Consider the following 14,916-nt stretch of genomic DNA (forward strand, 5'->3'; position numbering starts at 1 on the left):
CTATAGATTTGAAACCTAGGAGATAGAAAATGACCAGAGAGGATGAGAGAGGAGGCAAAACTTTGTGCATCTTAAATGGAAACTGGCTACCACTCTAAAAACTTAGAAATGATGTGACAAAGAATGTCTGCTACCCTCACTGTCTAGCTGTCAAAGTTCTGTGTGTGCAACTGTAAATTTTGTTATGATATATACACCTGCATATATATAAATGGAAATATGGGTACTTTTAGAGTCCTTGTTATAGTCTGAAGGCTGCCCGTCAAGGAAATTAAGACATTTTCAAAGTTATTTTGACCACCAATGTGATAAGTATGTTATATTTTAGATAATTATTGTTCAAACTTTAAATGTTGCTATTGTTTAATAGGTGATTTTGTTGTTGTTGTTGTTGTTTTTTCAAAATATTCTTAGGGTTAAAAAAGAAAGAATTTGGGGCTGGAGATTTAGCTCAGCGGCATAAGCGCCTGCCTTGCAAGCAGGCAGTTGTGAGTTCAATCCCTGGTATCCATAAAAAGGAAAAAGACAAAAAAAAAAAAAAAAAGAAAAAAGAAAAGAAAGAATTTTAGCAAGGGAGCCATGGGTCTGATCCTCAACTCAAAAAGCTGAAAAGAAAGCAGCACACAGGGAGCCAGGATATGGCCTTAACACTTTGAACACTGAAAAACAAAACTCACAACTGATATCATGAATTCCTATGCTTAACATTGCATCTGCCTTTGTGTTTTTAGACTCCAAGTTCCTAACAGACAGATGTATTTTGACATAGAACATTGGTCACTCATTTAACACTTTTTAAAACATCTCTCCTCTAAAATAGTTAAAACAAGAACTGTTCTTGCATTTGGCTTTTTTGCTGAAAGTATTGTTTTCCATTCCTTGGAATGCCTTCTTTCCTACTCTCTTCTGACCCATTTCATCACTTAAAATTATGTTTTTAAGGTTTCTCTTGATACTTAAAATCCATACATCATAGTTAACTGTTCGTTCCCCACTCATCTGGCTTGTTCTCCATTTCCATTATGTTCTCAATTCTTTTCTGTTAGCAAGCCTAAGACCTCACCTGTGGTAGAGATTTTTTTTTTTTCATTTTTCCTTTGCAGCATTGTAAAATGTGAGCACATAACATGGATACCTTAGAGTGGTGTAGAGTAAATATTTTTGCAAAATTATTCCAAATATAGGGTATTAATTGTTTTATGCTAAGCTATGCTGACATAAGAAACAGCCGCCTTCATTTTAATAGCTCAAACAACAAAACTTTTTTTTTTTTCATTTCCTCAGTGTTCCCAGCACATTCCACTGTCTCCAGGATAGTAATCCTGCGTGTAATGGCTCAGTTCTGTGCTACAGCCCTGGTCACACAAACAAGGAAGATAGTTATGTAGAACAGTATTAGGCAAGTAGTTCAACCTTCCCACCACCTCTCATATTTTACTCTTCCAAGTAATAGATGTTCCCCACCCCAAAAATTTAAGCAGGGACTGGGTACATGATGGCTCAGAAACAAACTATAAATATTAATAATTAGCTCTCATATTTGTACTTTTAAGAATTGTTATCAAACTCCAAACAATGGAAAAAATCAAAGGAGTCTATCAAGAACACTAAAATTTTAAAAGCTGTTGAAAGTATGACAGAAAAAGAATTCAAGAGCAACAAATCACTATCATCAGATTTCAATAAGCACAGCTGAAGGATAATGTTTTTAGGACCAAATTTTGCTGTTTATTTAAAAAAGTAAAATCAAACTGATAATTATATTGAAGAAGAATCACACATTGGGGGGAGGATATATTAAGGACCTGAATAAACTAATAAACATGTTAACAAATCAAATAGCTGTGACATTTTCTAAAAGCAAGCCTGGTTGCAAATTAAATTCATGAAATGAAAAAAAAAAAAAAAAAGCTTTATGTGAAAGGCAAGGTAAAAAAAAAAAATGTCTAATTAGATGGTAACACAGACTTGGGATGAGCAGCATCTGACAAGGAAAGATAAGCAAACACCTTGAATTATTGAGTGTATACAAATCAGCTTGTCTCCACTCATTCCTGTCAAGGTTACCAGGAGCCAGACAAAGAGATGAATGACACACACCTTCATTATTTAGGCCAATTCTCCACTCTGGCTGGAGGTGATTGGGTTGCCCAGATAAACCATTTAATGTTTATCCCCAAGCAATGGGTCAGATAGCAATTTATCTCATTTGGTCTCTAAAGGAACTTAAAAGAGAGAGAGAAAGACCATGAAATTGCCTGCTTTGTTATCCAAACATCTGAACCCTGGCTCTGATTGATCTCCCACCATTCACTTGAATGAACTGTTGCTCACTCTTAACATATTTTAACTGTTAAGGACATTTTTATATATTTAGATTTGGTCAGAAAGAATACCTAAACCTCGGGGAGTGTGTCCTGGAGAGTCTTGTATTTGGCTGTTGTGACCCCCAATACAGCATCCCTCACACACCTTAAGACACAGACTACTAAAATCAGGAGTCTGTGTCCCCAGAAAGCATACCTAAGAAAGCAACTAATTTGAATGCACAGAATATTTTTGTAGCCAATTCAGTCATAAATGATGTTGCGTAGAAAGCACTAGATTAAAAAAGCAAAAAAATAATGATTTTTTAGCATATTCCAAAACTTACAGATTTCTGTCACCATTTTGGATAATTATCCCAATTGTTGCCTGCTTTTTTCTCTTTTCCCTTGTAATCACATATAGGCTTCAGCTTTGCATAAGTGGGAGTATTTAATATTTCCGACTACCTTCTTAAAATTATTTGGAATTTTTCATCTTTCTGCCTCCAGTCCTACCATTTTATGGCTTAGGTTTCTACTCATTGTTCTCTTTGCATTCATGAGTGTTTTATGATAGCTCAGTTATTTTAATGCTCAGTTCTGTCTCCACTAAGTAAAACAACTTGATAAGAACCATGTTTTCCTCACACTCATTCCCTGCTCAAAACACAGGACTTGATTCAATGCTGACTACATTGTGCAGGCACTTCACACATGCTTGTTGGAGGACACTGATACTGATCTTATGTATAAAAGCACATTCTGAAATATTTTTGCATCTTGTACATATAATTTTTAAGCTACCCATAAGACTGATTATTCCTCCTTCTAATGACCTGTTTTGGGCTCATCCCCAGAAGATAACTCACAGTGATATCATAAAAGAAATCAGAACCGCTGTTCTGTACTTTGACCATATAAGATTTTCATCTAAAATATGTTTGTGAATCACAATAGACAAAGTTTAAAAAGCAGCAGTGAAGTTGGCTAATATCATATCAAAACCATTGTCTAAATTTAAGTGAGGAAGACATCTACATAAACTAACCAGAGAACTAGGATTTTTAAAAAGGAAAACTTCACTGGGAACTCTGATCTTAGCTACCTGTTCAGTCAAATGACACTGTGTCGTTCCTCAAAATGTAGATCACATTGGCAAAACTATTCAACTTTGACAGAAGAGCAGACCTGGAATGAAGACTTTATGATTAGCAGTCATACAGAGGGAAGAAAATAGAGGATACTTCTTTTGCCATTTCATGTGCCACTTTTTGCCAACTGGGTATTCATATTTACTTCTTACCGGTAACCTCAATACCACCATAACAAACCCAGGTGGGTTCAAGTAGTCACTATCGCTGAGTGTACTAATTAAGTAAATCTCTAAGAAACAGTTTTGTAGTCCAAATCACAAATCCTGTATCCATTATAACTTTCTCTTCACTGGTGTGACCTAGTGAACTGAAAATGATTTCAAATCTATCCTGGTATGATCTATCACCCAAAATCTCTGCAAATGAACATTTTATATATTGCTGTGATAACTTTGGTAGCACTACATCGAGAGGAAGCATGATCACCACTCACACAATGGATCTTAGAATCATAGCACAAATTGCACTAATAAACTTTATATCTCACCGTTAAATTTAATATACAAAACACCTATGTCACAATTTCTCTTTAGAATTAGAGAAAAATGTCCATATTTACACTCTAAGCTTGTAATTATATCTTCCCCTAAGTGGGACACAGTAAAACTGTGCTTTAAGCTCCATCACCCATCTCACCCTCCTATAAACTTTTAAGTACCTTCACAGGCTTCCCCTCCTTCCTTAATTGTAGATGACTGTGAATTCTCCCCAGCACTTTTGGCAAAACCATTTGTCCGGCACCACTAGGTAAATCCCTTCTAGATGAACTGATTCAAGGTGGTCTGTGGCCTTGACTGATGAAAATCCTCTATCTAATTTGGTTTTACCTCCAACACAAGCAGAATGAAAGAAGCTGAGAGTGTTGCTTTGAGTTGAAGAATGCCTACAGCAGGGAAGACAAATTAAAAAATGAAATTATCAACACCCCTCCAGCTGTTTTTTCCTCACTTATTATGAGTCTAGGTTTAGAGAAGAAAAGTTAAATGGAATTTTGTAGACTTTAAAAAGGACTCAAACATACTGTTTTCTCTCACTAGCTGTATCCTCAAGTAGGACTGTAAAACAAGTTTTTCAATGAGTTGTACTGTGGCTTTATGTTCCTTTTTATAGATAAGTGTATTCGTGTGTTTCCTGGCGACTCCTGTAATAACCTCTGAGTCTGTGACTGTTGGTCCTCGTAATACTAGACTACCACAACCCATTCACTCCGTGGTCTTTCCTACAGCAGGACAAGCTGCCACTGGCCTCAGTGGTGGGCTGGATGCTCTATATAGATTCAAGGAGTCCCGTGGAGGAACTCCCAGTGGGTGTCTGATGGGAGGTGAAAGTGCCTCTGCATCACAGTGACCTATCCTGTGTACAGCAGGTGTTAAGTGTCAGTCACTGAGACCCCTCACTCTTTTAGCTAAGTTCCAAAGCTTCAGGCATGAAGGCAATGAAAGGCCACTCCAGCTGCAGGGGAGTGAATGACCCTCCCTTTTCAATTTAGCCAGCTCCTTTGGTTTACTGTCTCTTGCCTTTCTAAGGTTGCAAGCTTCTCTGTAGCCTCGGTAAGAAATGCCATCCCTCCAGCTGGCTCCAGCATCAGTTCTCCTCCTTCATCTGCTCCTTGGGTAGTTTTATTTTTTCTTGAATTGGAAACCCCAAAATAAAGTCCGAAGTGTTTCCTACAACTTGTTTTATGACTTTTTACTGTATCAAAGCTGCATGCTAAAATGCAAATTAACTGGATGGGAGAAAAACAGAAACACAAGAAAAAAAGAATCACAAAAAAGCAAAATACTTACTTTTTCCAATTAGAGCCATGGGCTTACCAGCATTGGAGCACATTTCTGGCACTGGCCAGCCTGTGTTTTTTTTTAATAGCACTATGCCTTGTCATATAATATAACAACTTTTTATTTTCAATGATATTAACTGTCTGCAGGGAGAAAGAGGCAGAAGACCTCTCCAGGACCTGAGAGTCTTATAAATAAATGAGTTTTTTAACCTCTGCTGTAATACAGATATCTTTTCAATATAATATTAAGACCTTTGGTGACAGGATCTGTCATTTTAAATACAAAAACCACGATGCTCATGGAATAAAAATACTTACTTGGCAGATGAAAAGTATTTATGCTCCATTTTTACTTACTGTGACTCACAGTACACAATTCTTTGTTGTGTTATTCTGCCATAATCACAGGGGATAAATGAGAAGGTAAGACATGTCCAGACCAGAAGCAGGGAGATGCCAGCTGACTGACGGTAATCTCAGTGCCAGCAGCTTCGGTATGCCTTATCTTCTCAGTGCTCAGACATCTCCGTCAAAAAGCATGCAGTAATAGATAACTCTGAGAATGTAAGTTCCAGAAGTTCTAGAATAGTGATAAAAACTGTATCAGTAGAATTACAACTTGTCTTAGTTCTTGGTCTTTCAGAATATCTTCCATACAAAAATATAAGAGACTACTAATTGAGGTAATTAGCAACAACCAACTGAAGCACAGTGTGGTGTATGGAACTATTAATACTGGATAATTCGACTGTTATTAACTAGACATTTTTTGGATAACTATAACATTCAAAAAATGTATGTGACATAATTTTTTTAATAAAAGCAGCAACACCACACTGAAAAAACTTGTACTAACCAAGTTTAAAAAACAACTGAGACTCACAAAATTGAAATACATTTTAAAATTTTGTAGCAATTCAAAATCAAATTAGTGTCTCATATGTATCATGCACTGTCAAATGAACTTTGTGGAACATATGTTATAAGTTTGTAGATCAGTAAAATGACTTTGTCCTTTAATTGGTCTGAGAAGATCTAATGACAAAATACAGAGAAGAGACAGGTTATACGAATTTCATAACTAGATAGATAGACAGGTTGCTGATCCTCTACTGATTATGTGCTAAACCCAAAGTACAGGAAAGATGATTGAGTGTGTGTTCTGGTACCACATGATAGCTCCAGATGTCAAAAATAGAAACAACGATTTTTTTTTTTACTAAAAATATATATAAGTCAAATATACTTCAATTTTTATTACAATATTTATGGAGAGTAAATAGGATTGAGTTAATTATCACTGAGGAAACTGACACTCAGTTAACTTACAGGACTTTGTCAACAACAAATATGGTAGTAATGTATCTACAACTCAGAACTTTTGATTCTTAAACTTGCATCCCACATAATGCTACTCTAGATCCTGAACACACTGTGATAATAATGCCTGTGATAGTAAACTGTGATGCCAACTCGAGTGGATTAAGGCATGCCTAGGGGATTAGTGGATGGTAGTTCTGGGTGTGTCTGTGGATGCTGAGTGAGGAGGGAAGGCCCACAATGGCTGTTGGTGGCACCCACCAATAGGCTTGTCCTTGAATGGAAGGAAAGTGAAAGAAGAAGGAAATCATCCCCTGGTGCTTACTCAGAGCACCCGTGGTCTTTGCTGTTGTTTCTATACATTTGTGTCCAGCTCCCTCAGGCATCCAATGAGGAATCTTCAGTCTTCCAACACAAATGCTTCAGCTCTTTCAACACTTACACTGGAGTCTGCAGTGCACGCCAGGCCTTCACTTTCAGCTTCATCCTCCCATGGTCTGACTTGCTAGCATGTACAGAGCTGTTTTACATTCATCCACCCTCATTATATATATATATATATATATATATATATATATATATATTATATATATATATAATATATATGTTTAAATTTGAAACCAGTGTCAATATAATATATATATATATGTATATAGTATATTTTTAAATTTGAAACCATAGTTTACCTTAACTGATACAGATGGAAGGGAGAGAAGAAAGAAGAAGGAGAGGAGAGGTGGTAGAGGAAGAATGAGAGGAGGAACAGGAAGAGATGCCACTCTCTTGGAGACTGAGCAGTGTCCTAAGTTACTAGCTATCCTGAAGTTCCAGAAATCAATATGGGTCAGATCCCATGTAAAACACATGTGCTTATAACTTTTTGCTTTCGCCTTTAGGTTCTTCTGTATTGTTTAGAAGAGTTGTGCTGCTGACATTAGCATTCTTGACTGCATGATATGAACCTGTCTTTTGTCTCTTCTCTTTCACTACTTTGGCAGAGAACAGAAAAAAAAAATAGTATACAGTTATTGCAGCTGCACCTGGAATGTGACTAACAGGATGCTAATTCAGCACTTTTTGCAAAAATTTTCAATTAGGAACAGGTAAGTCAGCTGGTGTCACTCCTTGTGTTATTTAGCTCTCTGATGCTATAAAAGATCCACAGCTTATAAAGAGGTTTAACTTTGCTTACAATTTGCAAGTTTCAGTCCAGTTTGTTGACCTGTTGCTTTGATCCAGTTGGCAAGCATCACAGTGGGAATGTGTGACAGAGCAACTCATTTGCCATGAGGTAAGAAAGTGAAAGAAAGGAACAAGGAACCCAGATCCTTTTTAAAGGAACATCATCAGTGACCTAAGACTTCACACTAAACCTCACCTGCTAAGGACTCCCACACCTCCCAATAGCATGACAGGCTACAAACCAAACAAATTTTCCTCTAGTTGGCAAAGACTCTTCTAAAGTTTGCCCCAAATCTAAAAGAAATGATTAAAAAAGAGCCATCAAAAAATATTTCGACCTGACTATAATAAGGGGCTCTCATTTCCATAGGTCTGTTAATTAAATTCTTCTCTTCAACTGTTGAGTGTATTCCACTAGAGCAGCAGTATAACACTGAATTTTCAGTTTCTTTTATACACTTACAGCTTTTAGAAACATCATTCTTCACTGTCTCTCTTTCTCACTCTATCTTATTCACTCTGGTTACCAACATTTTACTAAGGAAGTATATATCACGTTTGAAATTTTCACTTTCATAGAAGGCCTTCTATGAAAGATGGTATTTTGCACCTTGTGCTTATATGAATACTTAAATGGGTCTTTTGCCACAATGACTTTTCTGGAGTCATAGGTTATTAAGACAAGTTTAAGTTATTATACTGAGATGATGTGAGACAAAGATCACCTTCTGCAGCTAAAACCAGAAAAATGTTTTTAACATTGAATTTGGCCTTTAAAAAGTTAAGAAATAAAAACAAAATGATCAGCCAGTTTTCCACAGTTCCTAGCTTCTGATCAAACTGGAGTTTTAAATCATGTCCCTGGACTATCATCCTGAAGAGATAATAGAATATTTAGGATTTTTTTTTTAGCATTTTGGCTGCCTTCCTCTTTTTCGTGTGTGGGAAGAGAATGTAGAAATTTTTATATAATAAATCTAATTTAATTACACAGATTTGTGTCCATCTAGTACACAATTTTGGGGAGAGAGAGCTCATGCAACTCTGTGAAATCTGTTCCTATCCTTTATCTGATGGATTTGATTGGGTTCCCACTTTGGGGAAATATAATTTTCTATTTGTTCAAAACACACACACACAAAAATAAAAAGCAGAAAGCAGTAGCCAATAAACAAGATCCAGGAAATCCAACTCCAGTGGTAGAATGAAATTTGAGGACAGCTTCTTCCTAGATATCTTACATTGTGGTTTATTACCCCTTTAGCATCATCACACCCAAATATACTCATCTCTCTACCGGTTCTCTCTTCAAATATCTCTTCCTGTAAGGCTGGAGATTGATATGTCTTTCAAAACCACTTTGGTACACACATATGTCTTTCCAACTACTTGTCACTGCCTTCTTGAAATGTTCCATCGACCCTAAAAAAGCAACATCTGGAAGCACTTAACTCAAATAAAGCATCCCTGGGTTTATTTCTTACTTATACCTCTTAATTAAATGTGTTGTTTCAGTGAAAAAGTCCATTTCATTTTTGGCTGCTGAATTTATTTTGCTCATACTGAAAATTGGGAACTTGATGAAAGCATTACTTTTTTCATATTTTCCTGCCTATTCAGCTGCTAATAGAATGCTTGATTTTCAGATCAAGATAGAGGCCTTTACGTGTTCTTGAACTTTTACTGTACATAATGCAGATGTTGGTTTTTAATGGCATTAAGTATAAACTTTGGATTCCTGTGTATTTCCACAAATTATAATAATTAGAAATCCTTCCATGTTTGTCATTTTTGTCCAACATATATCTAATATCCCAAATATTGTGGTTTCAAATAGTGTTGAATTTTCAAAGTCTTGCCATTTTATTATGTTAAACTGTCTTTGATAAATTGGGCTCACTGTACTGCACTCTGGTATAGGAATACCATGAGCAGTATCACTTGTTTTAAAGACATTATTCAAGTGACTGGCAGACAGTTTCCCTCATTCCACTTTCTCAGCCACCAGAACAAAGAGTGCATCTGACATGCCATAGTCTTTGCAAATTCCTTCTAGAGTTTCCATAACATAATTTCCCATTTTCATTTGCAATAATGAGAAAAGCTCACAACAACAGTTCTTGCCACTGCCCTACTTATTGTTCTTGTTTGGAAATGGGCTATAAAACTTTACCACCTCATCATTATAGTTCACTTTAAAAAATAAAATAAAATAAAATCTAATTTACATTTTGTTCTCACTGGTTTTCTTGACTGACAGTTGTCCACAGCTCAGTAGCTGCTCTGTTCAGTATACTTTAATTTTGAGCTTTCAAGTATTTCGGAAGCCCATTCAGAAGTAAATTCTCAGAGAAAATTGAGCTCTGTCATGGATGGATTAGTACTATAATAGTTGGTCACATATCTTGCATGAAACCTTTCAGAAGCAAGGCAAATGAGAAGGAAATGAAATTCATTTCATACTTCTTCAAGCACGCTAAGAGACTTTCTCTCCAAGTAATCTGTGAAGTAGCACTGGTTTATTGGAGGTTCGCATAACTACCATTACATTATACCTTGTCACAATCTCATGTATTGGGTGACTGCTTTTTCTGAACGGATGGTACCTGCAAAGTGCTCTCCAAAGGCACTGAACAGGGAGTGTCTTTTCTTTGATCAAAATGTATAGGTCTAGGGAATAGCATAAATATAAATACTTGCGCTAAATTGGGCTATAGGTCAGAGGTTAATGTAAAATCTGAAAATTTGATATATAGAGGACTGGTCATGTTTGACTTTTGAGATATTGATAAACCAAAGACCAAAATGGGAGAGTTGCTGAATTAAGGAATGAGTGAGAGATTCAGAAAGGATGAGAAAGAGACAAATATAGATAGACAAACACAGACACCTCATGGAATAATAGAAAGCTTTATTGCTTTTAGTTACTGTGTCAACTGCAGTAATGCTAAGATTTCATTGGTATGTGCAACTATGTATGTGTTTTGCATATAATTTCACCATGTGTAAAACAATTTAGCTTATCTAGAAAAAATGTATTGCACAAAATCAATCAACTTTTTATTCCACTGGCATTTGGTTAATTTGAAACTGTTTCAAAAGACATCAAATTGGGGAAGGATCCAATCTCTTAGGCTATGCACACCTGCATCACCCTTTCTATAATGTACTCTCGCTAGTATTCTTTACTCTAAGTAACTTTCTATTTCTTTTAGACACCTAATTCTTTCTGAAAGATACCTCTTACAGAAGCTAACTCTGTGTCTTCCTGCCAGACCAGGTCCTGATTACTTACCAATTATTTCAGGGTAAAAAATTATATAGGACTCTATCAGGTAGTATAACTCCTGTCAATCAATCAATCAATCAATCCACTAATAAATCATCCAACCTACAGGTACTTAGTTAAGAAGCTTCTACCAGCAAGCCTTTGGAGATAATCATTAAATTCTATCATCATTAGGCTTGTTCCACATATTCTGCTCCCATAGTATGTTCTGGGATAGACATTTAGATTGCCTTTAAAATAAATTGAAGTTGCCTTGAACCCGAGGTATCTGTAGAATTCTTTTGAGTGATGGTTAATTATGATTAATACTAGTAGAGTAGTCAAGAACATAGCACTTTAATTTATAAGCTTTATACTCTACTCTTTATTTATGAAAATAAATGTTATAAACTATTCCTATCAGTCACCTTATTACAGATAGCTAAATTAGGTAGAAATATTATAGACAGTCAGACAAGGCTAGGCTTTCAAGGGAGTCAAGTGTGCAATATGAGAATACATTACAGTGGACCCTTGACTTAAAAATTCATTTGCTTTGTGAAAGCTGATTGTAACGGAAGTTAAATGTAAGCTGAGACTATTTTTCCCATAAAAACTAATGCAAATACCCATAATGTATTCTGAATCCCCTCAAGTACCCCTAACTAACCTTTTCATAATAAAAAAGAGTTGTACAATGTGTTTCATTTATCAGAAACATCAACAATTTCCCTAGTATATTCACCAAAGTTATAAAATGTGCCAAGCATATCAGAAACATTAATTTCATATGGTGCTTACCATTCAAATTGGCATTTACAGAATGGAGAATGAAACAGATAGTGGTTATAGTCTGGAAGGGGACTCTCCTTCCATAAGAATATCAGTAATCTGGCTCTCTGTTGTCTTGCTTTCCTTGGGAAAGTCTGCATCTCACTAGGACTTGCTTCTGATGCACTAGGTTTCAATTTTTTCAGACTAAAAATTGATCTTACATTTTCTGTTACTGTATTTTTTATAACACTGTTCTTTCCACTTGGGATTGCTTCCTTTACCTTCCCTTCCTTCCCAGCTTAATTTTTAGTTTTCCCTTGCCATTTTTGTAGCAGTAATGTTAGTGATCGTGTATAGCATTGACTGAAATCACATCCACAAACACACTCATGGATTCAGACTGATGCTTATGTACACTCACATACACTTTTCTGACATTGTGAGTCCTTGTTCATAACCTCAAAAGTGGCTGACATGTGAGTCGTTACTCAAGACTTTGGACATAAGTTAAACCTAAAATTCTGATCATATCCCAGGTTATTAATATTTTCAGATGGTCATAACTTGAGTGTTAAATGTACAGCAATGACTGGAATAGCATCTGTTGAAGGCCAGGCACAAGATAAAGATGGTATGACCAGGACCACTTGCCTCCTCAAGGAATAAGTGATAAATTGAAGATTATATTAACCTAGTCCAATAAAGTCTAAATGGACATTAGTCACCTTGGTAGATGACATCTCTAGGAATGGAGAATGAAATACTGATCCTTCTCTTGCTAAAGGAGGTCTTTGTTCTTTCCAATGTGCATTGGTTATGTAACCTGTTTCCCCAATGGATCAGTATTATCTATAAAGCTATGCTTGTAATCTTATTGGTTGATCATAGTTTTGAACCTTACTGTACCCATCTAGTGATTTTGCTCTATAACACTTCCTTTGAGAAGTGGGCTCATTGGGAACCCACTTTTGGGTCCCTCCTGCTCTCAGGAACTATCTTTCTCAATAATTTTACCTATTCTTAACATCTGTTGTTCCTTAGAATTCATTGTGTGACCTTGGGAAGCATAAATTTAGCACACCTGACATCTAGTAGGTTGGTAGTTACAGTCATTGGCTCTATGTCATTTTTAGGATCCAGTGAAATAATTGGATTTAGGTAAGAGTTTGCTTTTGCTTCATAGATTTTGGATGGCAACTCATTTAGGTAATCGTAATTGTTACCCTTTTTTGTCAGTTGCTTATTCCTTGATATTTTATGTCTTGACTGCTTTTACACATTTTTTTTGTTAAAATGATGATAAATTTTAGTTGAGAACTTAGGATGATTATAACATTTCTTTGATGACATCTTTTACTTTTGCAGGCAAAATCTTGTATTCCTATTTTGTATATTCTGCATTTTGATGTAATTGTTGCTGACTATTGACGCTTCTTGCTTGAGCTGTTTGACTTGTTTTGACTGTTGTGGTTTGTTACCTTATGTTAGACACCAGCACTTGGAAAAAGTAATGTTAGAGCATCCCCTAGTGAACTTATATACTAACCAAAATGTCAATTTATGAAATGCTATAAAATTGTTCTTTTTATGAAATCTTTTATATTTAGGAAATATACATGTCTATTAATAAGTAATGGAACTTCAACTTCCAATTAAAAAACAATAAGCCAGTAGCCATTCTTAATATTTGAAGGAGCAGTTTCACAGGGATAGACTGGTCTGATCTCCCCTTTACATTCTAGAGGGTGATGCTGAGCCTGTTCTGCCCCACTGAAAGATCAGATTTAATCTTCTAGTGGAGAGGAGGTGATCTTAGCTCTTGAGATTCCCCATTCTCATTTCTCCTTGCTGAGGGTAATGATTCATGGGCAGGTACTCTCAACAACCTACCATAGGTTTGAAAACAAAAGACTTCCTTGTTCTGATCTCATTTCTGATCTTTTTTCTGTCACTTTGTTCTGGTCTTCTTTTAGAGGCATATTTCTACTAAACATTAGAGGTGAGGAACCCTGAACTGTCTCAACCATTCCCTCCTATTCAACAACTAAAAAATTTTAAGTTAAACCCATTGAAAGGGGAGTGTTTGTTTTTCCAAAGACAAGAAGCTACTTTTGCTAATGTGTTAAGTTATGGTTGCTGAACGATAGGGAAATATTTTAACCTTCAAGTTTCATAAATGTGTTGTAGAGATACAGATATAAAATTTTTAGAAATGATTTTGAGTAAAACACAGCCTTGTCTTACTGCTGAGAAAGATTGCCTAGATGATTAAGTAGACATCACAAATGCTTTGAGGGTCTTCTTTGCCCTAGGGCCCAAGGCAGGAATTTTAAGAACCATTACCTGTCTATGTTTAGCTGTGTCTCTTTTGCAAGTTGGGGAGTGCTTCAACCACTTCCAATTTGCCTTTTAATTTATTTTTTCCTCACTTTCTTTCAAAGCATTAGAAATCAGTTGCTCAGTATTGGTTTAAGGTTGCTAGCAATGCTCACTTCTATAAACATGACTGTTACAGCTTGAATTAATTGTAGCTTTTACTTTTGGAAACACATGCTGGAATTAAGAATGTGAGTTTCTAGGGAACATAGAAGCTCAAGTCATTAAAGATGGCTAGTCCAACACAATCTATCTTCTGGTCACTCTTCAGAAATAACCATCTGCTTTGGAGGAGGTCATCCTAGGGAAGAGTACATAAAAATCAAGTATGGATTAAAAGGGATGACTATTTTTCTCCTTTACTGTGTTTGGGGAACTCCGTGTCAAGTTCTGTCACTCAAAATTATCTTACTCTTCACTCTTAAGCTCTGAAATTGTTTGACCTTTACATATTGAAAAAGAGGTGCTTAATATTTTTCTGCATTCATGTATGTCTTGCCTATCTCCTAGAAACAAAATGGAATGCAAGGCAAGTATTGATTATGAGACTATTTCACAGCTAGAATTGTACTCTGAGTGAGGGAAAATGGTCAGAATTATCTATGTTCAGACTTTTTTGCATCAAAAGATAATCTTCACTTGTTTTCAAAATTTAAATGTAATCTACAGGAAAACCAGATATGTTTGGCACTTAAGGCTTAAGGAGATGCTTCAGAGTCATAGCTTCCCTTCCCTTGCCATTTGGATCCTAAGCAT

At 35.9% G+C, this 14,916-nt stretch overlaps 1 long non-coding RNA gene across 1 annotated transcript in view; it reads right to left on the reverse strand.

The window, feature by feature from the left end:
- Nucleotides 1-4,751: 4,751 nt before the first annotated feature.
- Nucleotides 4,752-14,916, reverse strand: part of LOC134471790 (uncharacterized) — a 40,029-nt gene continuing 29,864 nt past the window's right edge. The window contains exon 4 of the long non-coding RNA XR_010041447.1: nucleotides 4,752-5,820. This is a non-coding gene — a long non-coding RNA (uncharacterized LOC134471790). The remainder of the gene's footprint in view (nucleotides 5,821-14,916) is intronic.

This window comes from Cavia porcellus, unplaced genomic scaffold (genome assembly GCF_034190915.1).
Source record: "Cavia porcellus strain 051 isolate PalLab524CR breed Dunkin Hartley unplaced genomic scaffold, mCavPor4.1 scaffold_20, whole genome shotgun sequence".
NCBI classification, from domain to species: Eukaryota; Metazoa; Chordata; class Mammalia; order Rodentia; family Caviidae; genus Cavia; species Cavia porcellus.